Raw genomic sequence first — 15,098 nt, forward strand, 5'->3', positions numbered from 1 at the left:
GGCTCCAAAGAATCCACAGTCTGGAGGGGCAAGTGTCACCCAGGAGCCTACGTTGATGTCCTGTCTGACATTGAGCCATCACTACCCTTCATGGGATTAGAGTGTCCCATCTCCTTTCCATACTCACCATCACTGTGACTCTGTGAGGCCAGCAACACAGGTGCCATCATTCCTGTGTGCAGAGATGGAGAGTCATCTCTGGGCAAGGATCATTCCTCTCCACAAGCTGGCCTGCCTAGATACCATGCACCAGCCTGCCCTCTGTCCTGCTCTCTGAGCCCGAGTGGGCTGCTGGTGTGTCACAGTGCATCAGCGTTTCAGTCTCTAAGACAGGACTGCCTTTCTCTTCTCCACATGTGCTGTGCCCCCAGCCCTTTGGCTTTGCACTCACAAGCGCTCATTGCTTATTGAATTGATTTTCCAGAAAGCTGAGTGGGGGTTGCCTGAGCTGGTATCTAACAGAGTATCCAAGAACATGAACTTTAGAGCTGTTCTAAATTTTTCCTTGGTCATTTTCTTTCTAGTTGTGTGATCACGGTGGAGCAGGGGCTAAGGTGAAGCAAGGCAAGTGGCTGGGGTCCAAAACTGAAGGTGCCTCATTCTCAGAGGCACTTGCATCACCCTGAGGACGAGCCCCTCCTTTAGTCCTGCCCCCTGCACACCTCACTTGCCCCACTCAGGTCCTGTCTTGGAACCTTGGACACGCTTCTTGATTTCTCCCAGCCTCATCTGTTAAACGGGGATAGAAAGTACCAAACTCAAATGCTACACTCAATAACATCAAACTCAAAAGGCTACGCTAAGGCTAAATGAGGTGCTTTGCAGTGTTGGAAACAAGGTCAATCCCCCACAAGTGGTGGTGCTTAGTATTAGGGGTGCTATTTTCAGTGTCTGAGACTTGACGACATAATCTTCCCACTTCTGAAGTTTCTTGATACAGAAGTGCATGTCTTCTTACAGCTACTTTCTTCCATTTATCTTACTCCTACTTCACTGTGGCCTGGCCTTGGGCTTGTTCTAAGGGACACCATGCTAAAGGCAGTTCTATTACATTTTACTATCATTCTGCAGTTTCTTATTTATAATGCAGTGAACAATTCACTCCTTAGAGTATCTGGCAGGGCAAAGGGAAAAAGCAAGCCAAGCAGAAGCCTGGCAATGACTGGATTACTATTAACGAAGAGATCATGAAAACCATTCATTAGCATCTTTGCAGACCCAGAGTCCGGGGCGGCCTATTCCAGATGACAAGTCTGGGAAACTCCTTCATCTGCGCTGTTCACCCAGTGGGTGACTGAGACTGGTGAAGAAGATAGTTTAAGCTCACAAATGCAAAGAGTAAGGACTGATCAAGATAACCTTCCAGTGTGGATTTTGAGTTTTCTATAACTTATTGGAATGACAATAAAGAAGCTTTCTATATATTCATTGTAAGGCACATTGCAGGCAGGATAAGAAAAAGTTTAGTTATTCTTTTAAGTTCATTTGGAGACTTTCAGCAAACATTTGCGCAGAAATTTATCTGTTAACAATAATAATGGCAACAATTGCCATTATTTCTTGGGTGAATACTGTGTTTCAGGCAAAATCTCTGCGTGCTAGCTTCTCTCTCTCTCACAATGATCATTCAAGGCAGCTATTACCCACTGTATTGTTCTGAACGCAGGAAAACAAACGAAGACTGAGATCAGCAAGAGATGTTTGTCAATGCCATCCTGGCGGTGAAGGGTGGACTGTGAGCCGAAAACCTGTCCACTCTCAAAACCCTTGCTTTCCAGTGTCTCTACGGTCCCAGGCACAGTGCTCGGTTCCAGGAATAAGAATAAAAGGTACAAAGACATGAGGGCCTGCCTCCGAGGAGAGGAGAACCCAGTGGGACTGATACTGGCTTCGCATACCCTGGAGGGCATCCCTGATGCATTTTACTCTCCACACACAAAGTGATGGTTTACCTCGACCACAGAATTTCCCAATGATCACAGCAAGGAATATCACATGAAAGTGATGTAAATGTCTGAATGGAGAAACAATCCAAAACCGTGTGCATGAGAAATTAATGCTATGCTTTGTCAGGTATGTGGGTAAAATACTGATCCCATTTCCTTGATTCCATATACTATTTCTAGGTTATAAAGATTATCTTTTTAAAAGTTTTAATTTTTTAATTTATTTTTAAAGGCAGAGAAACAGAGAGAGAAAATGAGCTTCCAGACACTGGCTCACTTCTCAAATACCCACAAGAAGCAGGACTGGGTTGGGTTGAAGCCAGGAGCTGTGAGTACAATGTAGATCTCCCACGTGAGTGCAAGGATGCAAGGACTTAAGTCTTTACCTGCTTCCTCCCAGGGTCAGCATTAGCAGGAAGTTGAAATTGGAAACAAGACTTCCCCTGGGCATTCTGACATGAGATGCAAACGTCGTAACCGCGTGCCAAACACCTGTCCCCTAAGGATTAACATGCACTCCAGTGTAGCTGTGTTTCTTGGTTCCCTTAAAGTCCTTACCAAAGTCAGTAGTGAGTCTTAGAAAACAATGATGTTTTAGAATTAAATTTCAAAATTATTTCATGCTCCTGAACTAACACCCAAAGGAACAGCTTGAAGCTCAAGTGACCTGGAAAAATGGTTATGTTCACCCTTAGAACAAATGAAGTGCAAATAGACTCCTTCTCCGACAGACCCCTGGCCCACTCCAAGGGTCTGGCTAGGATTATGCCTTTTGCTTCTATCTCTAGATGACACACCATGTCCCAGTGATTTGGGGCATTGTTCACTGCTTTTATGTGATGACGCAGGATTGAGGGAACTTGGTCATTGTGATATTTGACACATGGTTTTATGCTATGCATGACATCACATCAGATTAGTGAATTCTTGTAAATACCACCATACAACCGCTGTCTGCTAATGAAACAATGATAGGATGCTGGCACTCACAGAATGTGGCTAATTTTATGTACAACCGCAGACATAATGTCAACAGACACAATCATACATGCACTGCCAAGATTTGTGCTTAACTCCTTTCGCTAAGTAGGGATGTAATTACATATAAAAATTGCACTTGCAATTTGAAGCATGGCTATGCATGTCTGATTACAATGACTATAGCATTTAAAATAATTCTGGGCTGTTCAGAGGAGTAATGGGAGTTTTTAACCATCAGCCTGCTTTACCACAGAGTTGTCTGACAGTTTCTAGATGAGAAATGGAGAAGACTTGCAGATGGGCAAACAGTTAGTCCTTTCTAAGACAAGTCTGTCTGCCAAACATCAGTCTGGGGCTCCTTGTAGGGGTGGTGTTCTTGGACTGATGTATAAAGGTGATCCTTTGTCCAGTGCATGAGTTTGGCTAAGAGTAAGAGAATGGGAAAGTGCAAGGGGAGAGCTCTGAGTGGTTGTGCTGTCCTGCTGTCACCTGTCTCATACCATTGTGGGTGGTTCTAATGCTCTATGCCACAGAAGGCAGCATAGTGTTTTATGTCTTGCTTCCTCCCTCCCTCCCTTCCTTTCCTAACCCTCAAACCCAAGATGAATTACATTATTAGAATAATGGTGCCTGGATTGCCAGCCACCCCAAATTCCTGAGTTCTGCTTTCCCAAGCTCAGCTCAGTGAATGAGGTTTGGTGTTGACATGAGGGACACTATCCACCTCTTACACTGAGTTCCCTTTCATTTGTAGCTCTCTCCTTGGCGTTGACAGAAGGGAGCAAGCTCAAAGTGAACTTGAGTTTCCTTCTTAGGGCCAACCTATACACGTGTAGGCTCCAACCTGTCTCATGCAAGGGCATCCTACGATGTTGATCAACTAGGCTGTGCAACCAGGCCCCTCATGACAGTTCATGTAACAACATTTATTACCACTCTCAGTAATAGAGACCCTCATTTGAAAATAGGAAACTGGTGTCTGCAGTCATGGAAAAAGGAATTGATTATGACATTGTGAAGATTAAATGGGAGAATCCATGTGTACCACTGAACTTGGAACATGGCAGATTTTTAAAAATATTTATTTTATTTATTTGAAAGGCAGTATGACAGAGAGAAAGGGACAGAGAGCAACAGGGAGAGAGAGTGAGAGAGCGAGAGAGAGAGCGAGAGAGAGAGAGAGAGAGATCTTCCATCTTCTGGTTGACTCCCTAAATGCCCACAACAGCTAGGACTGGACCAGGCCAAAGCCACGAGCCTGGAACCCCATTCTGGTCCACCATATGGGTGGCAGGGCCATAAGTATTGGGGCCACCATCTACTCCCTTCCCAGCTAGTTTAGCAGGGAGCTGGATAGGAAGTGCTCTGATAATAGATCCTGGCATTGCAACTGACCATTTAACCGGCTGTGCCACTTACTTATTACTAATGGAAGCCAAATTATAATCACAGATGTGCATCCTGCTCACTTTTGCTACTCATTTTCCACCCAACCTTTAAAAAGTGGTGGTTCCCTTCTACTAGAAGTCATTCGGATGTCTGAGTTAGCATGGGGGATGTGTAGCAATTTCCTTGAATTCTGGTACGTTGGAAGTAAAGAAAACATTAATCATTCATCATTCTGACAATTTATTCTACTTAGGAGACCATGCTCAAGAGTACCCAATTCTCCCGATACTTATTAGTTATTAATCATTTTGAGTTAGGAATTGGAAATTTACTGAGTGTCAGCATTATATTTTATAATAAGGATGTGTGTATAGGAATAGAAAACATTTTTATTCTCATCTATTTTTCTTCCTACAAAATAGTATCCTAAATGGCACTGCTCTACCGACTGCAGATGCGTGCTAATAAATTTGTTATGCAGGTGCTCCTTGAATCATTCACTCATTCATTCATTCATCATAAAACATACATGGGTAAATGCCTACACTGTACCAGGCACTCTATTAGGTTCTAATGATAAATAGTGGGAAGAGAAATGGTTCCTTCCTCTGATGTATAAACACATGACAAAGCCTGACATGCAAACAGTCTGCTTAAAATATTTCATGTTGAGAATTAAAAAGAGACCCGGGAGAGACAGGAGCTGTCCAGAAAGATTTCCATGAAAGTTGACATCTGAGCTTGAACTGGAGCGACGAATAGAGGTGGGCCAGTGGGACGGAGCGAGGAAGGCCATCCCACGCACGGGGGCTGACTTGTTTGGAAGTGGAGCCGTGGAAATCCAGGCCTTGGTGTGTGCGGTTCAGGCTGACGGGCCTGAGGATGAGGCTAAGCAGACATGAAGGCCGGGAATGATCTCTGAAGTGAAGATTAAGTGGTTTGGCAAAGGGAAGACACAAGAGGCTTTCGTCTGATTTTGTTTCGAGTGAATAGACTTTCTTCTTGGAGCAATGTTAAGCAGACAGAAAACTGAGCTGACAGCACAGAGAGTCCCATGTAACCCCTTCCTCTCACTCACAGTTTTTCCTGGTGTAAGTCTGCAGGAACCAGAGGTTTTAAGCAAGGGCATAACAAGGATGATTTTGTTATTTGAGGACGATGCCTGGTAGTGGTGTGGGCAGGGTCATCATGGCAGGAAGACCAGTTATCTCTGTGACAGCTAGGCAGGGCAGAGGACCAAGGCAGGGATGGCGGTGGGGGTGAGGGACAGGACGGGCTATTCCAGAGACCGTGCCAGGCTGAGCTGTGGGCAGATTTTGAATTTTCATGAGAGGGAGTGTGTCAGAAGGAAGACTTTGGGCAATTGTGGCAAACACCATTTTATTACTGCTTGGCTCCGCTCACCTTCAGCGCCTGCTCCACTCTGATGGACTGGGCTCCTCAAGTGTTTCTGCTTTACCGTCAGCAGAGGGCGCCGGCAGGACCTTGCAGGAGAAGGGAGCTTCTCTTCCTGGCTTTGACTTCTGCCTTTTCTTGCTCTCACGGTGGCGCAGAAGTTTGTACGGTTATACCAAGGCTTCTGCACCCACCGCACACCATGAACCCACAGGCCTGTGGTCTCACTGCTCTGGCTTGGCTCGGCACCAAGCTGCGGCAGCTGTCCCTAAGCTAACAGTGGTGCCAAACTCCTCTCTGACCTGCCCAGCGGTCACCAGCCTGGGCTCACCTGCACCCCAGAGATTCACTTCCTACTGCCCATGAATGTCCACCAGCACAGCCTGGACAACCCTGCCAGCTTCTCCATCGTCCAGTGGGCTGCAACCAGAGCTTTTCCAGGGGAATCTTAACCCCAGCCCTGGGGAGGGGACCTACCTCCAAACTTGTCCTTAAGTAATTCCCCTTAGCCATAGGCTGTCTGGTAGTTGGTCCTTTGCCAAATTGTAATGATTCTCCATACCATCATGTGCCACACCATGGTGTTTTGGTCAACAATAGGCCATATATACGTACAGTGGTAGTCACACAAGATTATAGTGGAATCAGAGTTTTGTAGTGCAATAAAATCGATGTGGCAGTGCTGGTATATACAAGCCTACTGCACTGCTAATGGTCTAGTGTAGTACACGCAATTATGTACCCGGTACCTAATACTTGATAATGATAGTGAACTACCGTTACTAATTTAGTACTTACTACTCTATCTCTTAATTGTTATTTTATAGTATAATTTTTTAATGATTTACCTTATTTATTTGAAAGGCAGAATTACAGCATTAGAGAGAGGGAGAGACACACAGAGAGAGGGAGATATTCCAAGATATTCCATCTACTGGTTCACTCCTCAAATGGCCACAATTGCCAGAGCTTGCTAGAAGAAGCCAGGAGCTTCTTCCAAGTCTCCCACATGGGTGCAGGGGCCCAAGGACTTGGGCCATTTCCACTGCTTTCCCAGGTCATGTCAGAGAGCTGGATCAGAAGTGGAGCAGCTGGGACTTCAACTGGGGCCCATAGGGGATGCCAGCGTTGTAGGTGGCAGCTTCATTCGCTATGCCACAACACCAGACCCTATAGTATAATTTTCTACTTATCCCTGGTCCCCCAGGACTTGCGGCCCTGAGATTCTGACTTCGAGAGGGGCTGGGATAAGTGCAGGATAAGTGTTGCAACTCCAGAGCTGCAGTGTGGTAAGGGTATCAGAAAAGCAACCCCACCTCTTAGGGGTTGCCTTGGACCTGGAGACCTGTGTGGCCCTGTGGAGTCCAGGCTTTGACAGCTGTCTTATTCATTCAGATACTTCCGGGGGCAGGGGGAATAAAGACTCACATGGGAGCTGTGAGTGTTGGGTTAATTCTACTAAGCTCTAAGCTTTGGATTTGTAGAAAGAGGACCTTGGGACTTTGAATGTTAAAATTGGCATGAAGGTTTTGATATTTTAAGTGCTCTTGAGACGTAGTGAGAGCTCATGGCCAAATCGCCTGGCAAGCTGGCTTCCTAACTACTCGCTTGAGAAGTCACGGGATCCAGAGCTGTTGTGTATGCTGCACCGTCTCTTCCCATGGAGACCTGGGAATCAACCTCTGTACCCTTCTCCAACGGGGCCATCTGGCTTTTATGTTCCTGCTGTGTGTCTACATGGCGCTTTTCTGTAGGAAACTTGTCATCTCATCTGCTATGTGAAACTGTGCCCCATGGGAACCAAGGGGACAGGTGCAAAATTCTCTTGAGTATGATGGATAACTCCTACAAAACATATTTATGATAGCTTTAAACAAGAGCTCAGCTACATGAGGACAAACAAAGCATTTATTAAAGAAGGCACAGTGTTGGGATGAAGGAGTGGGGGGTGTGGTTGACATGAGCCCAGTGTGGATAACCCCTTCCTCCTCTGTATTCTTTCTTACGGGGGCGGGGGGTGCATCCTAGCTTTAGAGACACACAAAAATTATTAGCTGATAAACCCTTTCCCAAACCAAACGATGGACTCCCTCTTTGGACAGCCCACTCAGGGCACCACTGATAAGGAAATAAAGCCCCTGACATGAGCTCCCTGGTGAATTTTCCAGATGGGGTTGCCTGAACCTCTTCTCAGTCAACTCCTGAGGTTAGACGCCACTAGGGACGCATGGCCTCGGCGACGTGTTTTCCTGCCACCTTCCATACTCTGTTTGTGGGGAGTTAAGTTAATATTGCTTTCAGGGGAGGATTTCATAGTGGCTGGCAGGGAAGCTTCGCTGCCTTAAATCATGCAGAGGTTATTTCGTCAAGTGGTTTGGCACGGAGACAAAAGCGATAATGAAGGTGTCGGTGATAAACCCCTTGACAAATAGCAGGAGCTCGAGGGCTGCTGTTTGTCAGCCGAGATGCTTCTGGGAATTGTGCATTTTTGTTTTTGAACAAAGGATCACTGGGCTTCTCGTCGTCTCTGAAGCTTGCTTTTGAACAAAATAAACCTTATAATGATGTGGCTGCTTTTCTCTTTCATCATTTAACATATGCTGCCCTCTAGCAGATGTCTCAGTATTGCAAGCATTTTTATTCGAAACACTTTTTCATGGTGGGCTCTTGGTCAAGTTCTGGAAAGGCTAGACCTCACCAGCAAAGAACAAGGATAGGATAAGCAATGTCAAAATTGAGAGTGCATTTTCCTTTGGGGATTCTTTTCCAATGCAAGACACAATGATACACATTCTAATTTTTTTTTAATGCACAGAACAGCATAGATCGATTTCTGTGGAAATTAGAAAAGGAAGAACAAATGAAGTTGAACTTGGAAATGCTTAGAAATTACATAGGACTGTGATATGCAGGACTGGGTGAAGTCCACACTCCAGCAGGAAGTGAGATGGTGAAAGACAGTGAGGCTTGGAAGCCAGGGGGCATAGCCCCCTCTATGCTCAGCTGTGTGTTAAGTCCTGTGGATTTGCTTACAAGTCCTGAGGTTGTCATTAGGAGCCTTGGGGATGGTTTCTTAGTATTTCCTCCAATGCACCCTTCCTGCCAGCCCAGCTGAGCTTTCCTGCACACCAGAAAGGGTTCTCCTTTTACTGCTTTGCCACTCTGAGTCTCGTGAGGTCGGTACCTGTGCGCACCTCCCACCTTCCCCTGGCTGGACTGCTGGACGAGTCCTCATGGACCTCGCACTTGCTGAACTGTGGTTGTAGTGGAGCCAAACAGACCTGGCTCAGATCTGTGCTCTGCCACTGTATCTGTCACTGGACCTTAGTTTTCTCATCTGCAAAATGGGAAAATGCCCATGTTCACAACTATTTGCAAGATTGGAGAATGACCTGCTCACGGTGGGCATCCAGTGGTTAGTGGTGAATGTTACTGAACCCAGTGGAGCTTCCACACACATTCATGGTTCTGACGCATGAAGCTGAAGCTGATCCTTGGTGACTGCTTCCTAACTTACTAGGAGACAAACAAGTTGACTCTTATTTTCACTTGGTAGGGACTATTTGTTTTTGTTGTTAAAATATAATGAAATATGTTTTCTCTGACTAATTCCTTGTCATACTGTGTAGGAATCAGCTGATCTGGAGTGGCCTGGTACCTTCCCATAATTATTTTTGGGTCCCTAGGGCTAGATACTTAAACCTTTCTAAGACACGGGCTGGAGGAGCTGGCTTTGTGGCCCAGTGGGTTAAGCCACAGACTGAGATGCCAGCATCCCATACGAGCTCTGGTTTGAGTCCCAGCTGCTCCACTTCCAATCCAGTTCCCTGCTGTTATGACTGGGAAAACAGCAGAGGATGGCCCGAGTACCTGAGCTCCTGCCATCCATGTAGGAGACCTGGATGGAGTTCCAGCCTCCTGGCTTTGGCCTGGCCCAGCCCTGGCTGCTGCAGCCATTTGGGAGTAAACCAGCAGATGGAAGATCTATTTCTCTCCCTCTCTCTCTTTCAAATAAAAAATTTTTAAAAAATGCTAAAAAATGGAAAGTAAAGACAAATATGTCCTGAGCGGCCATTCTTATGGCTTCAAAGTATACTGTTGAAGACTGACACTCGGGGGCCTGCTATACAGGGTTCTGTCTGGTCCTACAGATAGTTGACTTCGTGTAGAAAGACATAGAGCAGAAAACATGCCCACTAGTCCATCTTGGCCAGCCTGGGCCCTCCACGTGTGTCATGCAAAGGCTAGGCCTGACTCTCATCTGCACAAAATGGAAGAGCAGATGGGCCCATACTAAGGAGCTGGGCCAAGTGAGATGAAGCAGCTCTGGTGCCCAGAAGTCATTGGCAGAGCTTGTGGGGTGGGGGTGGAGACTGAGGGCAACTGGGATCTGAGGGGGAGGGGCTTGGAGAGATCACAGATGACTGTTCAAAGTTGGGGCAGAGTGGGACAGTGTGGGCCTGGGCTGTAAGAGAGGTGACCTTGGAGCACTCAGCATGGCTTCTGCGATACGGCACGTGTTCGTGGGAGCCGTCCTCAGCATACTGCAGGCTGCAGCAGGACCTCCAAGATGCTCTTCCCTTGCTCTGGGCGTCAACCCGTTTTCAAGTGGCCCTTGTAAAGCTCCACATGGCAAATGTACAGAGCAGTCATTGAACGAGGGGGACTGCACGGTTCATTGTGTTCATGTTGTACTATTACAAACGAGCAAGGCTAGTTTTCAGCTATTGTAATGATCACTTCTTTAATTACTTATTCTTTAAGCATTGCATCAAGCTCAATGCCATGTCCTTCATACTTTTGAATTCAATTCCATGTTCAATTAATATAATTACAAAAATAAATCTAAAGCTAATTACTCCTGTATATAATTATGTATCTTCCAACTCATCATTTTCAGATAAAGGAAGACGTAGCTATTATGCCAGTGGTTCCTAATAGCCTGGAACTGTGACTTGACGGCAGTTTAAGTTGGCCCTGTGAGTAACTAGGGACACTGCTGTTATTTCAGGATCATCCCACTGAGAGGAAGAATAAGCTGCCATGGAATCATGGTGGAAAGGCCACTGGGCTCCGTCAACATCAAAGAAGCAAGCAAACTCCTCAGAAGGTGTGAATGGGATGACATCGAATGATGATAAGTTTTTCAGAAACCAAGTTCTTCCTGACATCATTTAAGTGACATCCACTCAAGTGCTCAGGAGTCCTGGGGATTTTGCCTGCATCACCGTGGGCCCGTCCTGCCTCTGCATTTCTGTTGCCTAAATGATGCCTCGAACTGGTTTTGTCCTATTGTCCCATCCACTCCCACATTTTCCTAAAATGCGACTCCTATGGTGTCATTTCTCCACCCAAAATCATCCAGCGGCTCATTTTGACTAGCGGGATAAGCAGTTTCCATGTTGGGAAGCAATCCCATGAGGCTCTTCAACATTTAAGATTCTGATTTTTGCAAAAGATGCTCCTGGTTTATGAAGTTGTGTCCAAATGATTGTTCTAGATGGAACTTAAAGGAAAGCTCCCACTTTACTAACTTCACCCTAGAGTAGCATCAGGATGGTGGTTACAGTTTTTATTGTCAATTAGTAATTTGAATTCATTCAAATGTTTTGGAATCTGTTTTTGCTAAGTGGTAACTAGACATTTTGAGAGGCAAAGGAATTCACAAGTAAAGTTTCCAATCGCTTATCTACAATGATGAAAAAGCCATCACTATCCAAAATTCCATATACTATCACATCATTTTGTGCTACCTCTTTGTCCTTTTGGCAGAAGTTTGGGGTGGATAAGATGATGCTGATGCACCTGAGATGCTCGGCCCCTCTGGCCACACTAAGGGAATTGATCATTTCCCCTCTCTTTATCTGCTCATCTCCGTGCAGCAGCCAAACACTGTACAGCCCCAAATGAGGCCTTTTACATTACACAACGTCCTAAGTACGTCTTTCTGTTATCTAAATAAAGCAGCAGAAGAAATTTGACTTATGGTAATAACAGTTACTTATTTACTTGAAAAGCAGAGTGACAGAGAGAGGGGAGAGAGAGAGAGAGAGAGAGAGAGAGAGAGAGAGATAGATCTTCCATTCATTTGCTCACTCCCCAAATGCCTGCAAGAGCTGGGGCTGGACCAGGCTGAAGCCAGGAGCCAGGAGCTCCATCTGGGTCTCCTGGGTAGGTGTCAGGAACCCAAGTACTTGGGCCCTCTTCTCTGCCTGTGAGGTGCAGCTGCAGAGAGCTGGAGGGATAGGACCCAATCCCAGGCACTCTGATATGGGATGGGGGTGACACAAGTGTCAGTTTAACCCCGTGCCACAGATGTCCACCCCTCAGAGTAAAGTGTTCTCTAGAAGATGATGATGGCTATTTGAATGTGGTGTCTTGGCTACAAATTGACAAAGTCCTTCAGATTAGAATGAGCACAGGAAATTTGACTTTCTGAGTGAGATTTGTTGGGCTATTGAGCAGAACATTCATAGGGTCTCCCCATTCTTCTTGTCAGTCTAAAAAGATGATTCCAACATACCCAGAGGAATTTCTTCCAAGAAACTATGTCTGCCAGTCACCAAGGGGTCACCAGTCAGGAGCACTTCCTGTTCACTTCAACCCTGTTGAGACCTCCTGTGCCACAGACACCCTCCTTGTGCTCAGGGAAGTCACTCGGTGGGAACTTCAATGAAAGTGATAGCACGAAAGGCTTTGTTTGGGGGAGCTACGCACGAGCAAGGTGGGTTAAGACAGCTCTGACTTTGGTGGGATTGCAAGGGTCAGGCCCCTCTCCCCTGCTGCCCAGTTCCTGATGGTTCTGTGTAGTACCAGTAAATGCATTTTCTCACAGAGCAATTTGCACTTCCTTCGTTACACCATCATTAATGAATACTTATATGGTGTCCACACAGCAGAGTCCAGATGATAGTTTAAGCAGTATAATATGGCTATGTCACTGGGTCAACTTAGCAAGCAAGTTCAAATCCATATATTGAAGAATGGAATCAGATACATCTGTATTAAAGTTACCTATCTGTGTATCTAGATCTGTTACCTAATCTTAAAAATGATCTCTGATGCCTAAAGTCGCAAGAATAGTACCAACCAGAGCTTGTTAGTTTCACTACCACTTCTCAAGCAAGTTAAAATCCATATATTGAAGGACTCTCTTCTCAAGAAAGAATACACCAGCAGAATACACCAGACAGTAATCTATAGTTGAATTCCACTGAGCCTACGAAGTAATGTATTTTAAAATCATTCCAACTGAATGGTTAAAACTATACTTGCCAACAGCTCACTATCAGGGAATTAATTTGCTCAGAACATAACTGATGCTTTTCACTCTTCTGTCTCATATTTAGACAAGAACAGGCACACGAAATCTGTCTTAGTCTATTAGACAAACAGAAGAGCAGGGATAAAGTGAAGAAAGGCAGCTTGAAAAACCACTCTACCTCTGTTCTAGAAGTTTGAGAAAGTTAGAAACAATGTAAAAGTAATTTATGAAACTCCTTTCGCATACTGAATTGGGATATTGTCACACAGATTTTCCAGGGGATATAATTAATCTAAACCCTGTTACCCCAAGACTACCTTAAAGGCATGATAGGCAACTTCAGACTTCTACTGATAATATTAAGCTAAAGCGATATTGGCTCATGGTTGTCACACGAAACTGGCAAGCTGTCTGCCCCATTCCCACCATCCAGATCCTCTTCTCTGCCCACGTCCTTCCCAATCTCCTTGTCATCTCTTTTCTGAGTGCGCCTCCAGGCCCTCTCTCCTGAGACCGCATTGAGTGATCCTTTTCCTGTATGTCACACAGAACTGTCCCTGTCCTCTGCCCCCACTCACCTGGGAACGACCTGAGGCAAAGACTGTGCCAGCTTCAGTACTGGATCACACGGGGCACATTTAACAAATGCTGTGGTTCGCCGGCGCTGCGGCTCACTAGGCTAATCCTCCGCCTTGCGGCGCCGGCACACCGGGTTCTAGTCCCGGTCGGGGCACCGGATTCTGTCCCGGTTGCCCCTCTTCCAGGCCAGCTCTCTGCTGTGGCCAGGGAGTGCAGTGGAGGATGGCCCAAGTGCTTGGGCCCTGCACCCCATGGGAGACCAGAAGTACCTGGCTCCTGCCATCGGATCAGCGCGGTGTGCTGGCCGCGGCAGCCACTGGAGAGTGAACCAACGGCAAAGGAAGACCTTTCTCTCTGTCTCTCTCTCACTGTCCACTCTGCCTGTCAAAAAATAAAAAAAAATAAAAAAATAAAAAACAAAACAAATGCTGTGGTTCAATGGGTGCATGGTTGCTGGTTAGCATGGACAGGCGAGGCACACCGGCTCTAGATTCAGCTTTTTTTTAATTTTTAATTTATTTTTATTTTTATTTTTGACAGGCAGAGTGGACAGTGTGAGAGAGAGACAGAGAGAAAGGTCTTCCTTTGCCGTTGGTTCACCCTCCAATGGCCGCTGTGGCCGGCGCACCACGCTGATCCGATGGCAGGAGCCAGGTGCTTCTCCTGGTCTCCCATGGGGTGCAGGGCCCAAGCACTTGGGCCATCCTCCACTGTACTCCCTGGCCACAGCAGAGAGCTGGCCTGGAAGAGGGGCAACCGGGACAGAATCCGGCGCCCTGACTGGGACTAGAACCTGGTGTGCCGGCGCCACTAGGCGGAGGATTAGCCTATTGAGCCGTGGCGCCGGCCTAGATGCAGCTTTGAAGATCTTACTTAAAAGACGCTGCACACTTTATTGAGTTAAAGGACAGGGATGTGCATAGAAGTGGATCTCAGTTTGGAAATGTGCTTCTTGGTTTTTACCACCAAGGTTTTGCCTTAAGATAGGGACACTGGTTACACCAGCTGTGTGGTTCCCAACCCTGCATAGGCACTCAAATTCCCCAGGGGAAAGTCAGCACCATGCAGACACCTTGGCCTTATTAAATCAAAGTCTTTGGGGGAGGATAAGGACATCAGAATGCTTCAAAAGTCCCCAGCTGTTTTTAATGTTCAGTCAAGGGTTGAGAGATACCGAATCAGCCCATGAGCAAGGACTGCGCTGTCCCATCCACACGACTTTCTTGCCATGGGCGTGGAAGCAGCTGGGACACTGGCCTCGGAACAGCAATTACACGGAGTGCTCACTGTCTGCCAGGGTCTCACACCCGGCACCTCGACAGAATCGCAATTGTTCCTCTTCTCTACATCAAGACAGGGAGGCTCCCGGTGTGGAGATGTGGCTGAGAAGGTGTGGATCCACCTCTCTCAGAAGCCAGCTGTGCCTCTTATCAACAGTAGACAGGGCCGGCCGGGTGCATGGGATTCTGATTACACCACGTAAGACCTGATCCGTGGCCTCAGGTATGTAATTGGCTCACCCAGTGGGTGATGATTTTTCCGAG

At 46.4% G+C, this 15,098-nt stretch overlaps 1 protein-coding gene across 4 annotated transcripts in view; it reads right to left on the reverse strand.

Annotated features, from left to right (window-relative positions):
• PHACTR1 (phosphatase and actin regulator 1) overlaps window positions 1-15,098 on the reverse strand; it is a 582,572-nt gene that overhangs the window by 386,476 nt on the left and 180,998 nt on the right. The gene's annotated exons all lie outside the window — the stretch shown is intronic.

This window comes from Oryctolagus cuniculus, chromosome 5 (assembly GCF_964237555.1).
Source record: "Oryctolagus cuniculus chromosome 5, mOryCun1.1, whole genome shotgun sequence".
Taxonomy (NCBI): Eukaryota; Metazoa; Chordata; class Mammalia; order Lagomorpha; family Leporidae; genus Oryctolagus; species Oryctolagus cuniculus.